Here is a 9,168-nt window from a genome sequence, read left to right as displayed (position 1 = left end):
CTGCTTCTACCTCTGGCTCTGGCTCTGGCTCTGTGTGTGTTACTGTCTCTGTGACTCTCTGTATCCGCTCTATCTCTGTTCTGCATCTGCTCTGTCTCTGTATCCGTTACTGCTCTATATCTATTCTGTCTCTGCGACTGTCATGTAACAAGGAGAATAGTACATCCATGCTTCTATTTCACTATCAGATGTTATTTTAGAAGTTAATTCTAGTTGAGGCAGGAGGTATTCTCCCATGGACAAGGATTTTGCTTCCCTTGGCAGTTGGCTTACAGTGCCCACTATTAGGGACTGTGCCTTTGTTTTCTTAGGAAAGATCTGCTTAACAGCCTCTTCATCTCCTGTTGTACCATCTATTACCTTGTTGGACGATTCAGTTATGACTTTGATGGATGTGGATCCATTGCATTTTTGTGATCCATACAACTTCACCACCACTTTGTTGGGTCCTCTGTGTCAAGAATCGCATGGTGGGGGGACTTGCTCAAGATGCTGCGCCGAACACACATAGAATGCACAAGGAGAAGCTCACTCAAGAGACAAGAAGAGAGATAGAGGCCAAAACGTTTTCTTGCTAGTTTCTTCTTCTTCTTCCACACTCTTTACAATGTACACAAAGTATAAATAAGATACAACATAAAGGAAAGTGGCCTAGTAAGTCAAATAAGGCATAACCGACTACACTAGTCGACTGGTGTTATAATTATGCCAGCTGTAAGTAGGTGTAACAACCTGAATATAATAAGTAATGAGTCAGTGGCCATGTGAGAGTCATAATGACCACCAATGTGGTAAGTGTAGACGTGTGGACCCATCTAACCAGGCGGTCCATCATCAATGTCCGCATGTGTTGAGCTTGTCATCTCAACACTCCCCCTCAAGCTCAACTGCATCTCTGCAACTCCAAGTAAGCTTTGAAACTTTTGAAGCTTCTCTGTATCCAATGCCTTCGTAAAAATGTTAGCTATCTAATCCTGTGTGCTGACATACACCAAGTCAATCTCACCTACTAGTACCTTCTCTCTCACAAAGTGGTAGTGTATCTCAATATGTTTTTTCCTGGCATGGAACACAAGGTTCCTAGCCAACTGTACACTGCTCATGTTGTCACAATAAATGACAACTGGACCTTCCACCTGCACATCCAAATCAGCTATTAACTTTTGTAGCCATACTACCTCACATGCTGCAACAATAGCACCTCTATACTCAGCCTCTGTACTCGACAAAGCAACTGTAGATTGCTTTTTGCTGCTCCAAGTAACTGCTGCACTACCAAGAGAGAACATGTATCTACTGGTAGATCTTCTATCAGACATACTATCAGCCCAATCTGCATCTGTGTATCCAAACACCTGTACATCTGTACCTGCCTCATAGAAAAGTCCATAATGTAATGTGGACGTCACATATCTCAATATGCGTCTGACTGCATCCAAATGTGGCTTTCTAGATACTTGCATAAACTGACTCACAAGACCAACAGCGTAGCTCAAGTCTGTCCTTGTAATGGTCATGTAGATCAAACTCCCCACTATCCTCCTGAACATAGTAGGGTCTTCTATCTCATCCCCAACATCAGCACTCAACCTTACATTTTGCTCCAACAGGACTGAAAGTGGTTTGCATGCTGTCATACCATACTTGGACAACATATCCAAGCCATACTGACTTTGGGACAGCCATATACCATCATCACATCTGATCACCTCAATGCCAAGGAAGTACCTTAGCTCACCTAAATCCTTCATCTCAAACTTCTTCTTCAAAAAATCCTTGACTTCAGCAATTCCACTATCACTATCACCTGTAATAATCAAGTCATCCACATAGATGACTATGATGACCAAACCTGCATCTCCCTTTCTCACATAAAGTGAGTGATCAGCATTATAAACATAAAAGCCAATTTTGACAATATACTCTCTGATCTTGTCAAACCATGCTCTAGGTGCTTGTTTGAGCCCATAGAGCGCCTTCTTCAACGTCCACATAGATGGGATGCTCTAAATCTTCATAACTTGTCGGTTGATCCATATACACTTCTTCATGCAAATCACCATGCAAGAAGGAATTCTTCACATCCATGTGCTGCAACCTCCAACCTTTGGCTGCTGCCAAAGCAATCACACATCTGACAGTTGCCATCCTAGCAACTGGACCGAAGGTTTCTTCATAATCTATGCCATATGTCTGGGTATAGCCTTTTGCAACCAGCCTAGATTTGTACCTACTAATAGAACCATCTGTATTGTGCTTAATATTATAAACCCACTTACATCCAATAGCTTTCTTGCCCTTTGGCAATGATACTAGATCCCAAGTCTTATTGGCCTCTAATGCAACCATCTCCTCATCCATTGCTGCATCCCAATGAGCATGACCAACAGCCTCCTCAAAACATGTGCGCTCAACATCCTCAACTAGTTTCACCATATAAGCATAATGGTGAGCTGCATAACCTTCAAAACCAAATCTTTTAACAGGGTATCTGACCCTGCTAGATCTGCGTACCACTGGATCACTCAATGGAGCCTTTACATTACTATGATCTCCCTGTACACGTGGTGTCCTGACAGAAGGAATACCAAGCTCATCATCCAAGCTCTCTGAGCCACTGGAGTCTACATCAAGAACTGCATCAATGCCATCTGACACTTTATTCTTTCCTTTGTCTTTACCTGTAGTGCTACTAGATGCACCTGAAGATGTAGAGATACTCCTTAGTCTCCCAGGCCAAGGACTACCATATGATGTCTCTGGTCCACTAAGAGTCCGTGATTCTTGCTTTTCAACCTGCACATTAGTGTCATGATCATTATCATCATCCAATGCATCACCACTAGATGCATACCAACTGCTCATTTCATCAAAGATGACATCCCTGCTCACTCTGAACTTACCTGTGTGACATGGTTATAACAGCGATACCCTTTCTACTCTAAAGAGTATCCAATAAAAAAATATTTTTTTACCTTTGGATCAAGCTTCTTTCGTAGCTCATCTCGCACATGAATGTATGCAACACAGCCAAATGCCTTCAAGTGCGATACATTAGGCTTCTTGCTAGTAAAGCATTCTTTAGGAGTCATCCCATGAACTGCAACTATGGGAGTTCTATTCATAATATAAACAGCAGTATGAATAGCCTCAGACCAAAAATGCTTAGGCATATTCTTTTCAGCCATCAAGGCGCGTGCAACTTCTGCAATATGCCTTTTTTTTCTTTCTGCAACCCCATTCTGCTGTGGGGTATATATGCATGTGAACTGTCTCTTTATCCCATGAGACCTCAGAAAATCACTAAACTCATTCGAGAGGTGATCTCCCCTTCCATCTGACCTCAAGCACTTTACTTTCAAGCCTGTTTCTCTTTCAACTGCAGCCTTGAAAGTTCTAAAGTGCTCAAACGCTTCACTCTTTTCCTTCATAAAATATACCCACAGCTTTTTAGAGCAATCACAATGAATGTGACAAAGTATGAACTGCCTCCAAGAGATACATTTTGTGTAGGCCCCCAAATGTCTGTATGCACAACATCAAGGATATTTTTGCTTACATCTCTGTCATGTGAAAAGGGTTGTCTTGCCTGCTTACCAAACTGACATGCTTCACATACCTTATGAAATTTTGCAACTCTAAATGTAGGCAAACCTGTAACCAACCCTTTGGACTGCATTAATTTCAGCCTTTGTACATTTGCATGTTCAATGCATTTGTGTCAAATTTCAATATCTGCAACAACACCTTTTCCTTTAGCATACATAGCAGCATTCATAGTAGGAATTCCAGCATCCAGAGTAAACATACGTCCAACTCTACTTCCCTTTGGTACCAACCTGCACTTGTCATTGAAGTCTTCTACAAAGCAGCCCTTTGCATTAAATCTGACTTGCAGCCCTTGCTCTACCATTTGACAAGCTCTTTGTAATAGATGGCACATGTAATATATCTGAAAGACTCTTTGTCTTACCGTCATGCAATGACAAGGGAACTTTCCAATGTGTGAAATTGGGTGGCATGAATCATCACATGTCTGCACATAACCTGCATTTTGCAAATCATGCATCTCTCCAAACCATTCTGCATGGCTGGTCATATGATTGGATGCACCTGAATCAACATACCAAATATCATCATGTGTTCCCTTTCCTATAACAACATTCAGCATATGCTGCATAACAAACAGACGTTCATTTTTGTCTTCGTTCTGTCGTGAAGACGATGCATAGTTTCCTTGCTGGAACTTACCAGTGCGAATATCATCTTTCTTAGCATAACCTTGGGCTGCAATATGACTTGTTTTGCCACAGTAGTGACACATAATACTAGAATTGTTAGAACCTCTATTCTGCCATCCACCTCTTCCTCTAAAGCTCCCCCTGCCTCTAAAGTTACCACGACCTCCTGAAACCTACGTATCACCAAATTGCTGATTCAATCTGTTTTGCTGGTTGTCACTACCACGTCCTGTACCATGGCCTCTTGAAGAGAACCTGCCACGTCTCCTTCCTGAACTAGAGTAGAAAGCATGGACCTATTCACCACTTCTTTCAGATGTCTCACTCTACATGTTGATCTCTTCAGTGATCATAAGGGAGACCAACTCATCGAAATCTAGAAATGGCTTTCTGACATATACAGAAGTTACAAAAGACTTCCAAGCCTTTTCATTGTTAAGTCCACCCAAGGTAGACGACACCAAATCATCGTCGTTGGGCATTGCATCAATTGCTACCAATGCATCTACAATGCTCCTTACCTTCAATGCATACTCATTGATAGACATCTTCCATTTCTTCAATGTATTCAACTCTTGCTTGAGTTGAATCTTTCGTACCTTTGTATTTACGGAAAACATACTTTCAAGTATGGTCCAAGCTGCATATGAATTCTCTGCATTTCTAATATGTCCCAGCATATTATTATCAATTACTGCAGACAGCCAATACATGACCTTCTTGTCTTTTGCATTCCATTCTTTCCGTGCCTTTGTCTCTTCTGCAGTTGGAGGATCACTCACCTTGGGCTCCTTTTCTTCACCTGAAACAAACTTGTAGAGGCCTTTTCCAATAAGGAAGTTCTTGACACGGAACTTCCATGAAGGATAGTTGTTCTTGTCAAGCTTCTCAATGGTGGGGCTTCCACTGTTCTCTGCCATTATCACAAAACTAATACCAAACAGCAAGCAAATCTTCTACAACCCTTGACCTGTAGTGCATAGCAATACACCAGACAGCCTTTTTCACTGTTTGCTCAACAATACATGCAATCTGCAACCTGTTTGCAGATAAACCTTATGTTTGCTTCTTGCAAACACCTTAAGAATTATAGATTCGCAATCTGTAACCTGCGCACCCACTTTCGGTCAAAACAACTGAAATCACAGTGTACCCTGAAACTGCTGTCTGCAACCTTACAGCTCTAAAACGGGGCCTGAAACGGCCTCAAATGCCCAAAATAACTGTGAGAGGCCCTAAAGGAAAAATCTGCAGAATATATAACGCTCTTCGTGGACACCAAATCTCACTACAATCTGAGATTTTTGCTATGCCCTGCTTCCGATGCCTCCATAGGCACTATCCAAGAGAAAGAGTAGAAGGATGGGAGAGCTTCTTACCAGTGGCTTGCTTGCTCGAACCTTGCTTCTTCTCCTTCACTTTAGCCTTCAAAATCAGCCTCTCTTAGTGGCGCGGCTCTAATACCATGTCAAGAATCGCGTGGTGGGGGGACTTGCTCAAGATGCTGCGCCGAACACACATAGAATGCACAAGGAGAAGCTCACTCAAGAGACAAGAAGAGAGATGGAGGCCAAAACGTTTTGTTGCTGATTTCTTCTTCTTCCACACTCTTTACAATGTACACAAAGTATAGATAAGATACAACATAAAGAAAAGTGACCTATTAAGTCAAACAATGCATAACTGACTACACTAGTTGACTGGCGCTATAACTATGCCAGTTGTAAATAGGTGTAACAACCTAAATATAATAAGTAATGAGTCAGTGGCCATGTGAGAGTCATAATGACCACTGACGTGCTAAGTGTAGATGTGTGGACCCATCTAACCAGGCGGTCTATCGATGTCTGCATGTGTTGAGCTTGTCATCTCAACACTCTGCCTAGGGTCAGGGTTCCTTTGAACCAGTCCGTCTGGGCTCTCGCTTCAAAAAGCCAAGGTCTTCCCAACAGCAGAGGGTATGAGGTCCCATAAGAATTTGGTTTGACCACCAGATACATCAGCCAATAGTCTCTTCCTGCAAGGGTTGTTTTTACGTATGGGAGGATGCCCAACAGTTTGATTCTACTTTGGTCTGCCAATCTGATAAGCCACTGTGTAGGTTGAATTCCTTGCAACCCTAAGTCCTTCATTGTCACATCCGTCATTATGTTTATTGATGAGCCTCCATCAATCAATGCATCTGAAATAAAGCACCCTTCTATCCATACACTAATCTCTAAGGTTCCAGGATCTAGGAAGGCATTAGCCACATCTACTTCCTTTATAGGCTATGGGGCCTTATTGGTCTTAGTCACTGTTGAAGAGCAATCCTTAGTCCAATCTTCTTATCAAGATGCTTTTGAATTTATTTCGGTAACTGGGACACAACATCAGCAACTATTGGAATGTTAGGTTAGGTTTAAAAGTGTCTAGGTCTTTTACCAAGTCATAATCTTTTATAAGATCCACATGCTTCTCCAGCCGATTGGGGAATGGGCCTACACCCATTTTTATCTTTCATTTTTCTTCTAGTAATTGCAGCATCAATACTTCTTCTATTTTTGGAGGTACTTCTATCTGGTCTATCTCATGGAGCTCTGGTCCTGTCTCTGTGACTCTCTGTGGCACTACAATGCTCTGTACTGCACTGTTCCATCTTGTACTGCTCTGTCCCTCTGTTGGCAGGTTGAACTTCACAGTCTTGGTAGGAGAGTTATTTTCATTCTGAACAACTAGTTCCTTCTTCTTGATGCACGTGACAGCGGCAACTTTCAACTCTACCAAATTGGAGGCAGGCTCTTGAACCTTCTGTTGGCTATCAATGCCATTGGCCTTTACAGGGGCGAGACTTGGACAGTTCTTGCAGCATGGCCTTCTCCTTTGCATCGGATCCATAAGGGCTTGTAATCCACAGATCGTCTAGGGTTTGGACAATTTGGGGAGATATGTCCCTTTTCTCCACACCTGTAACATTCCACTTCTGATCTCTGACCACCGCCAAACTGTCGGCCTCTGTAACTTTGAGAGGGAAACCTCCTTGGACCGAAATTAGGACCAAATTCCCTAGGCTTTGGTCCAATATCCTGTGTTGTCATTTTAGATTCTAGCAAGTTGAATCTTGCATTTTCATCCTTCTGTCTTCGTTCATGCATCTCTTTTAGAGAGCAAATATCCTCCGTATGGTTCTTCTGCAAACAGTAGGAACAAAAGGCTCCAGGAATGGTTGGTTTTTGAGTACATTCAGTGGCTAAATATCCCGCTTGATGACACTTTTCGAACCATGTATTAGAGCGCATCACATCTCTTCCAGCTCCCGCAGGAGTGGATATATTGGCGGTATTCACCTTCAGTGTCTATAGCTGCTCTATAATCACATCCAGAAGCTCTTTCTTGATACTTGCAACTAAGTTGGATAAGTAGTCCTTCAGATTTTCACCCCCTGAAGTGCTTGTAGTAGGGTTTTAGGAAGCTTCTGTAATTACTGCATACACTGGTTGGGTCGATCCAGAGGTTCCTCTGTTCTGATTCTGATTCAGAGCTCCTGCTGAGACTTGGGGTTGTTGATTCCAGTTGGTAGGGTTCCACTGTTGTTGAGTCGCCATTGGCGGAACTGTTTGAGGCCACTATTGTTGTGGTTGAACCATCATTTGAGGCACTGTTGTTTGTGGTGACCATAATGGATTAGGTGCATTATACTGTGGCACTGCTTGCATCTGGGGATAGGGGTAGGGAATTGTCCCTAGAACTGCATTTGGTGGGTATACCATTCTTGGCATGGGAGGAGGTAAGACTTCTCTTCCTAGAGTCATTGACAGCCTTGCTTCAACTTCATCATACAATCTTGCACCTTCCACTGCAGCTTGCAGATTGACTGGTCTTCTCAATTCCACGAACTTGCGAACTTCTGGTTGTAGGCCTATGAGAAACACTCCTTTCTGGATACCTTCATCCAAATGATGGTTAGTCCATCTCTTCAGGATGGATTCCATTCGTGAGACATAAGCTTCTACTCTTTCTCCAGAGGATTGACTTAGGTTCATGAACTCCTCTCGCATCCATTCTTCAAAGCCTTCACGCTTGAATTTAGTGAGCAAGGCCAACTTCAGTTTGTCCCATGTGCCAAAAGTGCATGTTGCTTGTCTCTCATACCATTGAAACGCTGCACCCTTGAAAGTGGCAGGGAATATTACTAACCAATGCTCAGGGGTTGTGGCATTGTTAGCCACACATGCTACCATAAATTCTACTACATGAAGATCAAGGTCTTCATTGTACTCTCCCTTAAAAACTGGCAATGGGAGTACATTTGCGGGCCTGTCATCAATATTTCCAGGATGAATTTGACTAGGAAGGGGACCTTGAGTTGCCATGGAAACTTCTGTAAAGAGTGCTTTTAGGTCATCAAAGGAGGCTTCTGCTGCAAGCTTGTTCTCAGCTTTGATTTTTGCCTTCTCTCTTCTTACGTACCTCTGGACTCATTCTAACACTTGCCTCTTGATCGCCTCATTCATCAGGGGGTTGGCTCCAAGCAGTTGGTCTATACTCAATAGGATAGTATCAGAGAGGGCTTCAGTCTCTAGGGGATTCTTTGGCCAACATCTTCTCTACTTCCTTCTTCTCAACATCTCTGAATTCGGCTTTCAAATGACTACAGAGGGGGAGATATTCCATTTTGAAAGTATCAAAACTCATTCTTCTTAGGATTGTTGTTGTATCATCATAATAATGCTAGCTTCTGAGGGTTTCAATAGTGTATGTTGTGAAAAACACTCTGTCTACCAACTTCTAGTGGGTTGCTAATTGGACAAACAGAAGATTGTCAGTGCACCAAGCATCCCACGTATCTTGCTGTTGAGCATCCATGAATAAATTCCAACTCTTTTCCTTGTTGTTTTCATGAACCTCCACAGACCACGACTCCTAAAGCTTCTTCACGATCTCCCAC

Source organism: Lygodium microphyllum, chromosome 15, assembly GCF_053477565.2.
Source record: "Lygodium microphyllum isolate KBCC chromosome 15, Lygodium_microphyllum_v1.1.10, whole genome shotgun sequence".
NCBI classification, from domain to species: domain Eukaryota; kingdom Viridiplantae; phylum Streptophyta; class Polypodiopsida; order Schizaeales; family Lygodiaceae; genus Lygodium; species Lygodium microphyllum.
Note: the sequence above shows the minus strand (reverse complement) of the source record.